Genomic DNA, 16,854 nt, shown 5'->3' with positions numbered 1-16,854 from the left:
TCCCGAAAAAAGTCTGTTAGTGCCTTAGTGACAATTTCTTCACTCAGATGATGTCGATCTCAGCTGTCAATCATGACATCACACAGCCGTTTTTATAGCATCAAATAACTAACTAAAACTAAACTTATTTAAAAAACGAACACTTGAAATGAAATTATCGTGATGATAACTGCCTACAATGACATAAATTAACTTTGGGGAAAAAATATTTGAAGTGTAATTTGACTGAAGTGTAATTAACAATGCTTTTCAGGTTTTTATAGGTCTAACATTAGTTTTTAGGTAGAGAAATTGAATAAAGTAGGCTAATCAAATGTAAAATGCATATTTAACTGTTTAAATTAAAGACTAATCCTTACAAAAGCAATTCAATCAAGAGCAGTGGGTGATTTGATTCCTTATCTTTTCTTTGATTAAACAGACAGCACGGCTACTGCCCCTTTAAGACCTAACGGAAGGCTCTGCGTCGTCTTTCTCGGCTGCATAAAGTCCTCTTAAAGCATATTCAGACTATGTCTGCTTGGATACTCATCAAGATGGACATGTTGACATACTTCTTGTGTGAGTTGGTCCGTTTAACCACAAGACTTGAAAGAGAACTCAATATTTGCGCGCTGTGAGACGAGTGCGCGCTTTCAGATGATGCACAGAGACAGATCAGCGCGCGCGCTCTCATTCGCGTCTTCTCTACACATGACTGTGAAAATGACTGCTCATATTCAATGACAATACGGCAGCACTCGCATGAATTGAACAAAGTTTACACAGATAGACCGTTTTGCCCACGGTTTTCTTTTATTAGCGCTGTTGTAATGTATCACTGAGGAGCCAGCACGTGTATCCATCTACAGAAACATAGGCGCCTACATAAAGTATTATTTTCAAGTTACAACCTATATTATTGCGTCATCAGATGTGAGATGAACCGCGGTGCAAGTGCTCACTTTGTCTCTGACCCCAGAATATACATATATATCCGAGTCCTGATCGGGATGTAACGTCCGATTCCGATCGAGTCTGAAATCACGTGATCGGGCCCGATTTCCGATCACGTGATCGGATCGGGACATCCCTACAAGAAACATCATTATCAATGTTGAAAACAGTTTTCAGGATATCTTGATGAACAGAAAGTTCAAAAGAACAACATCTATTTAAAACATAAATTATTTTTAAACATTATACATTTATTTGCACTCACTTAAATAAATTGAATGCATCTTTGTTAAATAATTTGACCCCAAACTTGCATGTAAATGCATGACCTATTTCTGGTCTGCCAACTAAAATACTTTCGGTAACACTTTCTTTTAAGGTTCGGTTATTAACTTTTAACTAGTTGCTTATTATCATGCATATTACTAGGATATTGGCTGTTTATTTATACTTATAAAGCACATATTAATGCCTTATTCTTCATGACCTTATTCTACATCTCCCCAATACCTAAACTTAAATGCTTCAAAAACTACCGTACTGTACCGTACCGTAGTAAATTAGGAGTTTATTGAGGCAAAAGTTGTAGTTAATAGTGAATATGTGTGCCCCGTACTAAAGTGTCACCATACTTTCATACAAAACCAAAGCAGGATCAACCCACATCTCACTATAGTGGCATTATTAAATGAATCAATATTTATTAATATATTGGTTGAGTGAATAATTCAATAACTCATTGTCATTACTTTATGATTCATAAGTGTTCTGGACCTCTATTTTGGTTGTTATTTGCAATACTAAAATTAAACGGTCAGGGTTAATCATGAGAAATTGAATCACCGCTGGTGGATGCAGCAAATGCATCATCCAGTAGGCAATAAAACAGAGCAAAGCTGTCTGCAGGTTGCATACTTCCTGTAGTAACGGAGCTACCACCATTAAGAGGAATGGGAATGCCAACGGGCTTCTTTATCCGAGTGTTATCAGCTCCCTTCATCTCTCCGAGTGGATGTCATACAGCCTCAGCTGTTTAGGCAGAAAATTTACTGGCATAAAATGAGCGGCTGCCCTCACATTACAAATGAAGAATGAGGCTTGAAGAAAGCCTCATGAACTGCTCGAAGTCTCAACACACACGCACGCATACAGACTCGGGCTGAAAAAAGAAACTCTTGGGGGTGAGGCAGAAAGGATGAGATGGAAAAGAGGAAGCTATGCATAATAACGAAGGTCCAGGCCAAAAGGCTCAGCTGGGCTGCGAGTACTGAAAGGATGGGATATGAAAAGCCAACAGTTGGGCTGTGAGATCTCGCTCATTTCTGTCACTAGCCATTAGCGGTCTCACTCACAAGAGGCTTCGTTCCCTGAGTGCAGAACAAATAGAAAATAATTGAAGGGCCCAAATGTTGACGTTTCCTTAACACTCCAGTCATTAGCGACTCGGACCAACTCGCAGGAAGGACATTTCACACTTACACAAAGAGGCGGAAGAGGTTAGAGATGAAGCCGTCTCATTTGAGAGCGCTCTAATCAGGGTATTCAAATCTTCAACTCATTTGAGCAGAGCAAGTTAGCAAATGAGTTCTGAACAACACAATGAGAGCGCTTTTTGAAATGCTTAAAAGGCCATGAGTGTCATTTTTTATTCAGTTTGATGTGTAGGGAGACCAATACCTAAGAGAGTAGATTGACTTCTTTAAGTGTATAAACACTGTGGAGGTTTTAGGGGTCATAACATATGAAATCAAATTCCCTTTGATCGTTTAACATGTTAAAGGTCTTCATTAAAACATCCTGCAATAATCCTTCATTATAAACTAGTTCTGTAGTCAAGAGAACCTAAACCAAGACCAGCATCTGGTGAATTAAGTCCAGTAATCCTCAAGTCATCTAAAAGATCCACATTTACTACCTGTAAAATGTATTTTATTTAATTAATAAATATAATTAGAAGTATAGCTACAAGCAGCCATTAAGAGGCCAAGCACAAAGAAGCCATGAGCAGTCATGCCAGCATGACTAGGAGCATCAGATGAACTTTAACAATAAGCACTTAAAGACATTAAGATCACTTTAGGCAAAATGGCTGAAAAATCATTCAATGAATACAGTCACTCACTAGTAATGTGATTTAATGATTTATCACTTTTGGCAAATAGGTGGCCCTGTTATGAAACTGATGTGGTATGATCAGAGTAAGGTGTCAATGACACATGCAAAGATTGGTTTCAATTTGACAAAGCACTGCAGAGATACAGCCTCAAGAACCATTTTGGCTAATGCCTCAAATTTGTTGCTGCGATATAGGGATGTCACAAGTAACGGTACTTCGGTACCAAGTCGGTACTGAAATTTAAAAAATGTGACGATACCAGCATTTCTGTAGTAGCGGTAGTACCCACTTCCAAATATATATCCGGTACCTGCAGCTCTTCAGTCGCTTCTGTGTTAATCTAAGCGCAGGGCTCCAGACTGTAGCCGAATACTAGCGTCTGTCAATATTAAACTGCAAAATACTATTAAAATATTACTTGTGCATGTTCTGTTGTTCTGTGTGAATGACAGGCGCCGATGCGCACACACACACGCACACACATGATACTCAGCTCGCTGTCTTTGTAGCCTCTGCCAACTAGTGTTGTCAAAAATATCGATATTCCGATATGTATCGATACTGGAATATCTGAAACGATACGATTCTCAGTTTTTACAGTATCGATACCAGCTGCGCTCTCCTCTCCGACCGAAAGCGAGTTGACACACACCGGCATATTCTCACTCAGCCCGGTTAACCTCTGAGCACGGCGAACGCGCGTTCTGCTGGACTTTTTCCTCATGACAGTGTGTTAGTGTTAGTGTGTGATCGGTCTGAATTTCGCACGGGATTGCACATAAATTAATTCTACTAATCCCCGCAGATTTCGTGCTCACATCTGAAGCGCACACACACGTAGCCTACCGTAATAAAGCCGCCTCTGACATGATACAAGTGCAAACATTTGCTTCTTTTTCCAGCTTATTATTGGTCAAATACACTCAAAGAATTATCAGTGCACATCTGGAAGAGTATTAACGTAAACACAGTCGCAAACAGTTCAGGAAGAACGAGTAACAGGAACAGTGTTCAGGATCCATGCGTCTGTTAGTCTTAAAGGGACCGCAGTCATTTGCTATTCAAACTACAAAAAGACAAACTGCTCTTGACTGATCAACTTGTGTAACTTTAATAGTTTCATCTGTATGCTATTGAATTTTTTACAAAGAACATTATCCAATGTTGTTTTAAATGTAATTACTATGCATTTTTTTTATTCAGTTTCTTATCTGAATGTTAGACCTACCTGAAAACATAAAGCAGTCTGTTTAATTTGTATCTTCTACTCTATTGCATTTATTTGTGCTATTGTTTGTAATCTGTTTATTTGTTCTTATTTTATTACTGTTTACTCGTCTTTTTAAATTCAATTTACCATTCGAAATCAAGCTTTCTTGTGCTGTGTGTAAGCTATTGCAACACAATTACCCCAGTGTAAAAAATACATTGAGATAGCAAAAATTTGTGAGATAATTTTAATAGTAATTGATCAATTGATCAATAATAGTTCAAATCAAAACGATGCCCAACCCTAAGGAACATGCTGGCCACATTAATTTTTAGTAAAAAATAACAATGAATAATAACAAGTTCTGTTGTCATATTAAGCATCTTATCTTTTTTTTTTTTTACTGTGGTATCGATTTAGTATCGATATATCGATATTTTAGTCTGGTATCGTATCGAAGTCATAATTTTGGTATCGTAAAAACACTACTGCCAACTGCCGTGTGTCACTATATGAGGACACGATCACATGAACCATCATATCATTTACCGTTTCATTTGAGAAAATGGCCATATCATGAACACAGACACTCAAAGGTCTTCACGGCAACACGTCAAAATAAAAGTTCATATATTAAAAGTATATTTATTTGGTATCTCCGGACCACTAAGTGCCACTGCATCGAAACACTGCAGATAGCCTCAGGTCGTAGTTGTCATCATAGATATCCATAATAAAGGCTAGATGTCTCGTGCGCGCTGTTGGCCAATGGAGGTCGCAGTCCGCAACTGGCGGCCATCTTGTCACAGGCAGCTCGCTCACACGTAATGGTGTGTTTTAATGGTGCATGTACTTTTAAATAACCATAACTTGCTCAATTTTCAACTGATTTTCAAAATGTTTAGTTTGTTATAAACGTCAGAGATGTAGTTATGACACTACATACTTAACAATAATTATAACCATGGACTTCAATATGAAAGTAACATTGAACAGAAAAGATAAGTGCAATGAATATACACAAGCACAAGGTATTTATAAATCAATATATAGGCTACTAAAACTGTGTGCCGAATGGCACCATGAGAAATTATATATATATATATATATGGATATGTATATATGGATATGTATATATGTATATATATATATATATATATATATATATATATATATATATATATATATATATATATATATGGATATATATATATATATATATATATATATATATATATATGGATATATATATATATATATATATATATATATATATATATATATATATATATATATATATATATATATATATATATATATATATATATATACACACACACACACACACATTTACAGCTCTGAAAATGTAATCTGATTTTTTTTTCCAAAGCTAGCTATAGCTAATACATACATACATACATATAAACATACATTTTTATAATAAGAATATCACTATTATAATAAAATAATTTGTATGAAAAAAAATTTTTAACAAAAAAAAAAAAACATGCAAACTAAGTTTATTTTAACTAGACAAAAGATTGGTTGTCATAAAATCATTATTGGTGTCAATAAACCTATATAATTGAACAGCTCGATTGTGGTCTCATCCTTGATAACGTGCACGTAAGTTAGCCGTGATACACAAGCTGCACGATTAAGTCGTTTACTGAAACGAAAAGCTGCAATTTCAACGTGTTAAAGCATCCAGATTTGTAGCCATGTTAAACGTTTGTCAGAAACCAAACCATTTGTAAATCCGTCAAGATTTCAGCGAGATAAGAGTATTTATGTTCGTACAGATCACTCATCTTACATCAGGTTCCACAGAGTCCGACAGAAAGGTTGCCTGTGACAAGATGGCCGCCGGTGATGACGATGGTGACTCCGCCGTAAGACATCTAGCCCTCATCATGGATATCTATGGTTGTCATAACACACACCAAGTTTGGTCAGAATATGCTAAAGCTATGCGGAGATATAGCTTCACGTTCATTTCGGGCACTTTGTCGAATTCGTTCGCATTTTATTCAAGAACGGTTTGACGAATCAACTTGAATTCCAACTTTTTGTCGGTATTGTCTGAGTATGATCTGGTAACATTTTTCTAACAATCGGAGCAACGGCCTAAGAGGAGTTTAAAAAAAATCTAAATGGTGGAAAAAAAAGTTATAGGGTGCAATAAATTGGCTTAAACAAAGGAATCCGAGGGAAAAAAAGAATTAGCATAAACGTGAGTGCAATTTTGGACAGGTGATGGTGCTAGAGGGATTGAGTTAGAGACTCCAAAAGTACTATGGTGAGAGTTCAGACTGTTCTCTATAAGTGTGCTGAATTTCATTACTTTCCCTCAAGCGGTACTATGGGCTGCGATAGACTTCCAGAACAGAAGAAACGGCAGGAGAATAATATAATAATAATAACAGAGAATAATAACAGGAACGCCAACGATTAAAATAGGTGCCTTCGACACATATGGACACTATCTACTGACATATCAGGGGTCATTTTATGATTTATTGAAATACATTTCTTACATACAGATCCTTTAAAATCACTATCATTACAATAGACAGAAAACCATGTCTGTTATTTCACAAATCTGAAAAAAAAAAAAAGGTCCTAAAGAACTGTGTTTTTCCACTACCAAGAAAGGAGGTAGAATGGGTGTTATCCACTATGTCTCCCAATTTAGCTAAAAATGCCAGGTATGGTGTTGTTTTTTACTTGCTTTACCAAAGTTTTCAAAGTTTTTTTTTTTTTTTTACTAAAGATTTCAAACTTTAGGAGTTTGAAACAGAGTAGAATTATAAATTATATTCAAATGATATGCATCTCTGGTTAAATTAGGTTTTCCCGTCAATACATGTTTATTTAAATGTGAACAATGCACTGTCACTTTAATTCGGCACATCCAGCACAGCAAAAAATAGACTTGGTGCAGAAACGATCGCCGCAGTGCTGTATACGCACCGCTCCTGGAACAGATCGCCGGACCGCATCCATGTGCAGAAATGTGTGAAAGCTGTAATCCGTTCACATCGGTACAGAAAATATCTGCACCGCATACACACTGCAAATGGAGTATGTGTGAAACGGCGTTACCTGTCAGTCAGACGGCCTCTGGATGGTCCTTGGAAAGTGAAAGCTGCAAAGGAGTCCAGGCCTTTTGCCATTAAGTCTGAAGATCTGGCTACGCGAGACTACTTAACAGCTGACATGTCTACCTGACACAAGTCCCAACAACGGGACAAATGGAAGAGCAAAGGAATGTTTGCTTTGACACAGCCTGTTTAAACAGCTTGTTTGCATCTCTGTACAGACTTCAGAAGAACCCCAGAGTCAGGAACAAATGGTTGGTTTATTTTTAATAGCGTCCCATCAGAGACATTTATGTTTGTTCAGAGCATTTGACTGCAGATTGTTTAGTAATGAGGGACAATGTAATGGAGAATTTGCAAAGAAACTTTTGTTGAAAGATAAAGCAGCCAACTGGTTCTGACAGCAGCTGCATCACAAACTGTAACTAAATTATCTCATAATGCTTGTCTTTTAATATTTTCAAAGGACTTACTTGCATGCAATAATGAGTGGGTGTTGATACTGTGATGTCTCATTCAAAACACTGGCCAAACACAATGTTTCGTTATTTGTGAGAACACGCTTCCCATCCAAACACGGAATTTTCCAGTCTTCCGTGCTTTCACTGTCAGACGCTAGAGGGCGCTATTAGGCATCTTCTGAATGAGCACTGAATCTCCTGATCAAAACCATAGACAGTAAAAGAAATGGACAGAGCGATCCCATTGACTTCAACGGCGGAAAATGAGGCCAATCAGAGGCACTCACTTCCTGATGGCTGAGCGAACTGCGCAGGCTCAGACTGAGCTTGAGGACGTAGATGTGACGTGAGCCTCCTGTCTGACAGCTGTAGGTCTTCTAGTAGTTGTGGAAAGTGAAATCTGAATCACGTTGTTTAAATATTTCCTCCCGTTGCTTTTGGCTCACTATGGGCTTCTCCTAATTCTTCCCCCTTGACTTTATCAGACTTTATGTCTCCACGTCCCCCCGACTGCCTCATAGACAGTAAAAGATTGCTCCTGAGCATCTCCTCCTGTCTATACGGTAATTTCTCAACTGTGCGACAGAGTCGCGTTAGTTATGACGCAATCGTTAGCCTATTTTTACAAAAACAGCTTCTGCGGGGCGATAGTGTAAGATACAAGGTAATGGAGCCTTTTATACATTGTCGTGTTTCTTTATAAATAAACAATGGACAAATGGAGTCTTTAAACGCCTCAGATGTAAAGTTATTCACTGTCAAAAATGAATGGGAGTCAATGGGATGCTAACAGCAGGTGATGGCTTGGTTAGCAATGGCCGCCCCTAGGGGTGGAACGCTTTCCGAGCGCTAGATTACCCCCTTGATCAAAACACACGCGAGGAAGACGCAGTAAAACAAGCAATCGCATGTAAGCAGATGCATATGTAAAATAACGTGAATAAAAAATCGTTCTGAATCTAATCTGAATGCAGTTTTTGACAAAAACTTGAGTTTCTCAGCTTTTGTTCAAATTGTTATTTATTCATATGAAACTCCTATTCAAGTGTTGATAAAAAAGGATTGTTTGAAGCTAGAATAAAACAGTTTTTTTTTTGTTTAAAAGAAGAGGGTCTGCTCATCTTTTCATATATTGATATTGATATATATACATGCTCAGATATTTCTAAAATAAATTATTCTATGGGCTATTAAATTTCGGTGAAAATGGTCAAAAATCCTGGCGGTGGCTGGCAACTCTTTTTTTTAAACGCTGGCGGGGGAAGAGTTAAAGGAGCCGCCCCTTAAAAAAATGTATAATTTCAGACAGGGTCAGAATGAGGCCTAAATGTTTTTGAGCAAAACACTTTTTTAACAATTTAAGTGAACCTTGCAAGCATTTTAAAACTAGAATGAGTAAAGTTTGTTAGGACAAACTTTGATGTTAGCTTGACAAAGCCATTTTAAAGTTTTATAAGTTCTATATTGAGTTATAACTAAATATAGAACTTTTTTTTTTAACGCTGGTGGGGAAAGAGTTAAAGGACTCTTTTAAATAATTTAAATAATTATTTAAATATCACAGTAATAATTAACTTTATTAACTTAATAAAAATCGCTCAATATCATTTACTTAATGGTTTTAGTTCAACATACCAAAATCAGTTAATTTTGTCTAAAATGTATAGTTGTATTTAATTACAAAAATAATTTAGTATTCAAATAACCAATTATTTATTTTAAATATACTTAATACATTTTGTGAAATTTCTTTCAAAATATTTGAGAATGGAGAATTAAACTGGTGTTTCAAGAATCACAAATATTACTTAATTAAAATCAAGATTATTAATATTTAACCTCTTTTGGTATATATACATCGTCATGTATATACTTTCAATTTTAAATGTCTTTGGAGGAGCTCTGACCTCATATGTGGGACCATTTGAAAGCTTAGAGTCTCTTCTTTCTGGAGATATGCATCACTTTGGCATTTGTTTTACACAAAGTAATGTATTTACACTAAATTACTCTGGTGCCATTTCCGCCTGGATTTGGCCAACCCAAACTGTCAGCAGGGTCCTAGAGCACACAGGGCCTGAGTAACACACTTTCACAAATGAATTTATGAAAAAAAACTTACTTTTAAATACTTTTTTGGGGGGTTATTACAGCTTAGACAACATATACTTACATGTTTATCCCCTTTGTCAGTGTTTTATGTAACTTTAAAGGGTTTCCTGTAAAATGACACCAACATTTTGAACCTAGACCACTGTATGTGTGTATGGGAAGCTTTTCAATTTGGTTTTTTCATGTTTTTCAATGTTGTTTACATGAATGAACATGTTGCTAGTATGTTTTAACATGCTTCCAGCAGTAATTAACATTTTGCTAACGTTTTATCATGTTATGAAATATTTAGTATGAGGTTGTTAGCATTAATTTAACATGTTAAAATTAATTAACATTTGGCTACCACAAATTAACATGTTACCAACATGTTTTAACATTGCTTCTAACATGAATCAAAGTTTATAGCATTTTTAATTAGCTAAGTTTACTAGCATATTTCACCATGAATTAGCATGTTGCTGGCATGAATTGGCATTTTGCTAACATTTTTAACATTAACATTGAATTAACATGTTGCTAGCATTAATTAACATACTGCATAATTTAACATTTTGATATTATGAATAAGCATGTTGTCAACTTATTTTAACATTTGGCAAACGTTTTAAAATGAATTTAAATGAATTAGCATGTTGCAAGCATGTTTTTAACATTTGTTAACATGAATTAACATTTTTTTAACATAATTTTATGTTGTTAGCATGAATTAACATGTTGTTAAGCCAACATAATAGGAAAAAAAACAACATATGTATAGTGTCAGTCCTCTTTCATTATTATTTGTTGTCTGACAGAGCTCCAACAGAAGAGGGCAAGATTTCATCATAAACCATGTGAAAACCCAAACAAAATCACATTGTTTCAAGTCATCCAGTGAGGCAGAAACCTAAAAATACTTGTATTAATATTTCTAGGAAATTATCACAAGCCAAGCTGTAACTAGAACTACAGCCACAGACACAAGGACCCAAAAAATGCTCAGCAAAGATGTTCATGTAATTTGTGCTTTGGTTTCTCTCTGCGTGGATTGCAGGCGAGGGTTTTATCAGCCAAACAGGCCTGCCAGCGTTCAGTCTGCAAACACGCTCGGATCTGACTTGGACACACTGCGAGGTGTAAGAGGCAAACAAATCGCTCAAAGCGCCAAGAGCTGCAGAACAGCCAAACCAAAGGCTACATCTCTCTATTCAAACCTGCCCGTGTTTTCAAATAAAACCTGGTTCAACAAGGCTATAGAGAACATCTCTGAAGCCATTTATAGAGTCTCCATGGCAACGCACAAATCTATTAAACAGTGGAAAAAGTGATGCAAGGTTTTTGTTTGGCGATCTGTTCAGCGATCTGCTTTAGTGCAGACGGAGATATTTGCATACATGATGCATGACTGCATGTCCAGCGCTCTAATGAAAATATGAGCACTGTTTGCCAGTGCAAAACTCACCGGCATGGCGCTAGCGAGGTGCTTTGAGGTCTGAGGCTGCTTGGACGGTTGTTTAATTGCCTATATCCTAGAAGAAGTCTCTTCCTTCAATGTACACCACTGGTAAAAAATTTGGGGTTACCAGTAGGTTTTTGTATTTGTTTTTCAGCGCGAATGCATTACATTTATTGCATGTAGTGACAGCAAATAAAGTTACACAATATTTCTAATTCAAATAAATAGAGCTAATTCATTTTGTCCAGATCTATTAACTTATTCAAAAATATATTTTGTAATGCAGGTAAAAATGTTAGGTCATAACGGTCATGATATCAAAAAGGGAAAAAAAATCATTAAAATAATACAATTCCTGAAAGAAAAACCATACTAAATAGTTTGGCTATATATATATATATATATATATATATATATATACACACACACGTTTTGTTAAAGTAATATAAATAAATATAAATAACCAACATGTAAATTGTGCATAAATGATATCATGATCACCCTCCTGAATGTGTGGTAAGTCGGGATGCACCAATATGAAAATTTGGATAATGATAACCGATAATTCTTTACAATAACCGATATATCGGCCGATAAATTTAAATCTGAATATTTATATGATTTAAAAATTTAAAAAAAAGACCCTAGCACTTCACAAATATTAATCAAATATATGCAGCACAGTAGCCAAGTTTGAACAACTCTAAGTTTTACAATTAATTTTACACTCTTTTGGCCAAAAATAATATAAATATTTGGAAATTTGCCATGTGATGCAACCAACATGCAATATATAAATGATATCACGACCACTCTCCTGAAATGAATACGTGTCAAGGCCAACAAATCTCTTCAAAAATCTGATAAATTGACAAGGCAAGATACGCTCAGGTAGTGAAATGTCATGTGGTGCAACTTGTTAAAATATATGATACTTTTAGCAATATATTGTGAACAGTTGTGAAAATAATGATAAAGATGTGTACACACATTTATGCAAGGTGTAAGGAAAATATGTTTCTTAATGTTTACACAATATTCACATTTTTGACATGTTATAACCCTGCCCTAACATTTTTTAACATCACAAACTTTAATTGACAGCACAGCTATGCAGACACACACACACACACACACACACACACACACACACACACACACACACACACACACACACACACACACACACACACACACACACACACACACACACACACACACACACACACGCACACAACTGAGAAAATGTGTCTCTGTGAATCGCAGGAACATGCAGTGTCATTTCAACACATCCGACAGAGATAGAGTGAATCAACACACAACACACATGCACACACGCACACACACACACTAACCGAAACCAAATTGATCTAATCTGGAACAATCTACATATGATGCATCTAGACACAAACACAATGTAGTGTATGACAAGAGACTTAACTTGCTGTGACTGATTTGAATAGTTTGCCGTTAGCATGTTGCTAAACTAATGACACAAGCATAGTGTGCTGTTAAATGGATAGATAAAGTTTAATTTGATATTGGCTTGACAAAGCCTGTCTGAAAGTATGAAACTGCTTTAAAAGCTTGAGGTTCAAAGGTCTTATTGTCAGGCAGAAAGTAAGTCAGATGAAGAAAGGAATACAAATACAATCTCTGACAGACTAGACCACTTCAGACCAGATCTGCATGATTCTGGATAAATTGAGAATCAAACGTTTTTGGTTAAAAAACAGATTGCGACTCTCCCACGACTCTGAACAACTAAAAAACAACAACATGTAATTTACTAGAGGCTCAGACAAAATGTTAATTTCTGCAGTGAATTATATTTAAAAAATGGATTAAATGAATGATTCAACGACTCACTCATAAAAACTTGTTTCATTGCCAGATGATTCAGTGATTTTGAACGGATCTCTTGAATGAATGATTTAATGCCGAATAATACATTTTTTTAAAAGTCATTTGTCGCCACCTACTGGTGTGACGGAGTAATTGACACTTAATTTTAATTGACACTTAATTGAATCTTAATTGTAAAGCATCAAGTTACTTTCAAAAGTTGATTTGCTCTATTTTATTGTAAGGCATTAATTTAAAATAATCCACAGGACAAAATTTTTAAATATGTCATTTTGTGATCAAAGAGGATTTTTAAAGGTGCCCTAGAATGAAAAATTGAATGAACCTTGCCATAGTGAAATAATAAGAGTTCAGTTCATGGACATCACATACAGTGAGTCTCAAAAAACCATTGCCTCCTACCTCATATGTAAATCTCGTAAATCAAAAACACCACGGAAAAAAAAGTGCTTCTCAACATAAGGCCAACCGTGACGCAAACGTTGGGGATCGTTTATATGCACGCCTCCAACATTTGCATCTGTCCAAACATGTTCACTGTCAGGCGGAACTGACGGAGCCGAATCATTGGGACTGCAGGTAAACAAAACACTTTAGGATAGCAAAAATGGCAACTCTTATGGACACACGTCATGTTCAGGCTGTGTAGGGGGCGTGAGGACTTTTCATATGTCAACAGTCATGGTTGAGGTTTATTATAATCGGATACCACAACAATTTATTTCAAAATCGTTCGTTTTCTCGGCCCATTTCAAGCAAGCTTCACTCAGCTTCTTAAACTGAAGAAAGGGGCAACTATATTCCTGCAAGCAGTAAGTAGCGATTTTATCCACTTATTGACAATTTCTGATTAAATTGAAAGTTTCTTAGACAGACAGCATTGTCTAGATAACGCAAGATGCTAGTACAGTAACAACAGGAAACTCCAAGTACCATACAAAACTAAATAGTGTGTCTAATGACAAAGGGTAATATTATTTTGTAATACAAAATACAACCGTAGATCACCTTTTCCACCATATAAATTAAAATGATAGTCATTTGAGAAGGCTATTCATATTTATATTTTTGAGAACTGAAGTAGGCCTATGATGTTTTTGCATGCTTGTATTTCAGAGTACATCACAGTCACTGCGTAGCTTTAGCCTACATTGTGACTAACGTTATATAAACATGCAATATCGTTGACGAAAAAAGACAAGTCTAAAATGTAGGCTGGATGACACACTTTAAGCAGAACATCTCAAATGGAGATTGATAAAATGCAGCTTACTTGTTTACTGGTGTTTTCAGATAATCTGTGCGCGAGAGAGAGAGAGAGCGTGCATAAAGTTGCCAGATTGGACATGTTTAGGTAAAACACCGGATAGTATACGAGTTCTTTTCACAGAAAAGCTCTGTTTGGGGGATTTAATTACTGAAATCTGGCAACCGCAAGCACGCGAGCGCTTTCTCGCGTGCGGATGATCTAAAAATCCCAATAAACAAGTAAGCTGCATTTTATCAATCTCCATTTGAGATGCTCTGCTTAAAGTGTCGTTCAGTCGGTCTGTGTTCTGTCAGGACTCACGAGACGCTTCGCTGAGTTGCTGTGAGCTGCTGAAATAAGCCAATCAGAGCAGAGCTCAACATTAATATTCATGACTCTTCCAAACAAGGCAAAAACAGAGCATTACATCCTAGGGACAATTTCTAGGTTTGTAAATGGACCTGTAAAACTGTATCTGGACAATTGTTCCCCTTAAATAAGCCACATACCCTCTATGTAGATATCAGAGAACAATTTAACATGTTTGAAATCATTCTAGGGCACCTTTAAGGGATGCAATTATTGACTACGAGGGGACTTTAAGAGTTTTTGTCCTTTTCTGGAAAAATTACACTTTATTTTATTGAGCAAGCTGGCAAGTTTTAAGTTTTAGTTTTTTTTTTTTTTTAAACGTGTGGGTTCAGCAGTGGCTCTCAATCCCAGTATAATCAGAGGTGGAGGACCAGACGAACCAGAGCTGTCACACCTCAGATGGAGTCAATCTGAACCACGAAGAACAGGGTCGTTTCATTCGGGACTGAGCACTGTGGGAAATACTGACGGATTGTACGGGAGAGCCGAGGCTCTATTCGGATGATGCATGTCACATGACAGGTGACAGCGCTGAAACCAAAACTAATTCTGCCATTTGGTCAGAAAAATATGAGAATTCCTTTTCCCTGTTTGTGCTTATTCACAAAGACAGGAAGCTTTATAGTGTTATTGAAAGAAAATGAACAGCAAATGATGTGCATTAGGTGTGCCACTGCAGCATTATGTCATCTCTTTAGCGCTGCCACATTTCTGTTGTTGTATGAACTGGCTAAATGAGTTATATTTTATTGCTATTCTTCATTAGCAGTACACAAAACTAAATTTCTGTGCCGACATGCACAATTTAAACTTATTGACCAATTTCACTTTGCTTCCAACATGATTCTTAGGCAGACGCCCCCACTGATAATTACCAGATTGCAGTGGCACTCATGTACGCTCATCTTGTAAATATGATCATTTCAACATGACTCGAGTGCTTCATAAGCCTCCAGATCCTCAGCACAGACAGACCTCCTCCGTGAGATCTTGAGTGTCTAAACTGATTTAGACTCTCAGGACTTTTAACCAGTTATTGTGTGGGTGGATTTAGGGAATAGAGGAAGTATAATTAAGATCGAGTGCACTCTAGCCATCCTTCCCTGCAGCAGATATTGTACAATAATAAATTGCAGACATGTTCATTCGGAGTCATACTGAAGTACTTTGTTGTAACTGAGAGCATTTGAATGCCAAATCTGATTATCTCATAAGAACACATGCTGTTCTTATGAAGCCTTCTGCCACTGAAGAAAAAATAAAAGCAATTTTGATTTTTCTTTTTTAAATTGCATGATATTATGGAAGCCCGTTTCCGCCACTAAATAAAAAGGTGGATGCCACAACTGCGAGTTTTAAAGTCAGAATTATGAGATATAGATTCGCAGTTGTGTGATATGAAGTCCCAATACTGACTAATATATGTACTGGTCTGACCAATTCACCAAAAAGAAAACTGAACACGTCAGGCTAGCTTCAAACCCTAGTGATGTCAAATTTGGGAATTATTCTTTGAATTAACAGAAGACCAAAATCTAGCCAAAGAAATATTTTAGAACCAAGCATAGCATTTAATATTCATAGACATTTACAGAACTTTAAAAAACAACAAAAAAACCCACATGATTCTCCATTACTGTGGGAACCCATCAAAGCTTCATATTATGCCCTTTAAAGGGTTACTTCAGCGATTAGCATATGGCTTTGTCTCAGTAGAAATCCGGGACTATAATTGAATAATCGTGCTGTGGTGTGACAGGCAGCGGGGCGAGGGACCGCGAGAGCGGGCCGGTGATTAATGCTGACGAGTGCCAGCTGCGTGGCACACCGGTCTCGTCTCGCGGCCATGTGACGGGAGCATAAAAGGAGGAACAAGGGCTGCGGAAGACGAGAGAGGACCAGGCCTGGATTTTATGTTATGTTTTGTTTATGTGTTTGCGGGCAGTCGTCCGTGAGGGGCTGCCCGCGGTTTTACTTTCGGTTTGTTTATTTC

At 36.7% G+C, this 16,854-nt stretch overlaps 1 protein-coding gene across 2 annotated transcripts in view; it reads right to left on the bottom strand.

Annotated features, from left to right (window-relative positions):
* Positions 1 to 16,854, bottom strand: part of lars2 (leucyl-tRNA synthetase 2, mitochondrial) — a 182,832-nt gene that overhangs the window by 95,633 nt on the left and 70,345 nt on the right. The window lies entirely within an intron of this gene.

The sequence above is a fragment of the Pseudorasbora parva genome, chromosome 7 (genome assembly GCF_024679245.1).
Source record: "Pseudorasbora parva isolate DD20220531a chromosome 7, ASM2467924v1, whole genome shotgun sequence".
Lineage (NCBI taxonomy): Eukaryota > Metazoa > Chordata > Actinopteri > Cypriniformes > Gobionidae > Pseudorasbora > Pseudorasbora parva.
The sequence above is the reverse complement of the archived record's forward strand: the minus strand, read 5'-3'. Positions and strand labels throughout refer to the sequence as shown.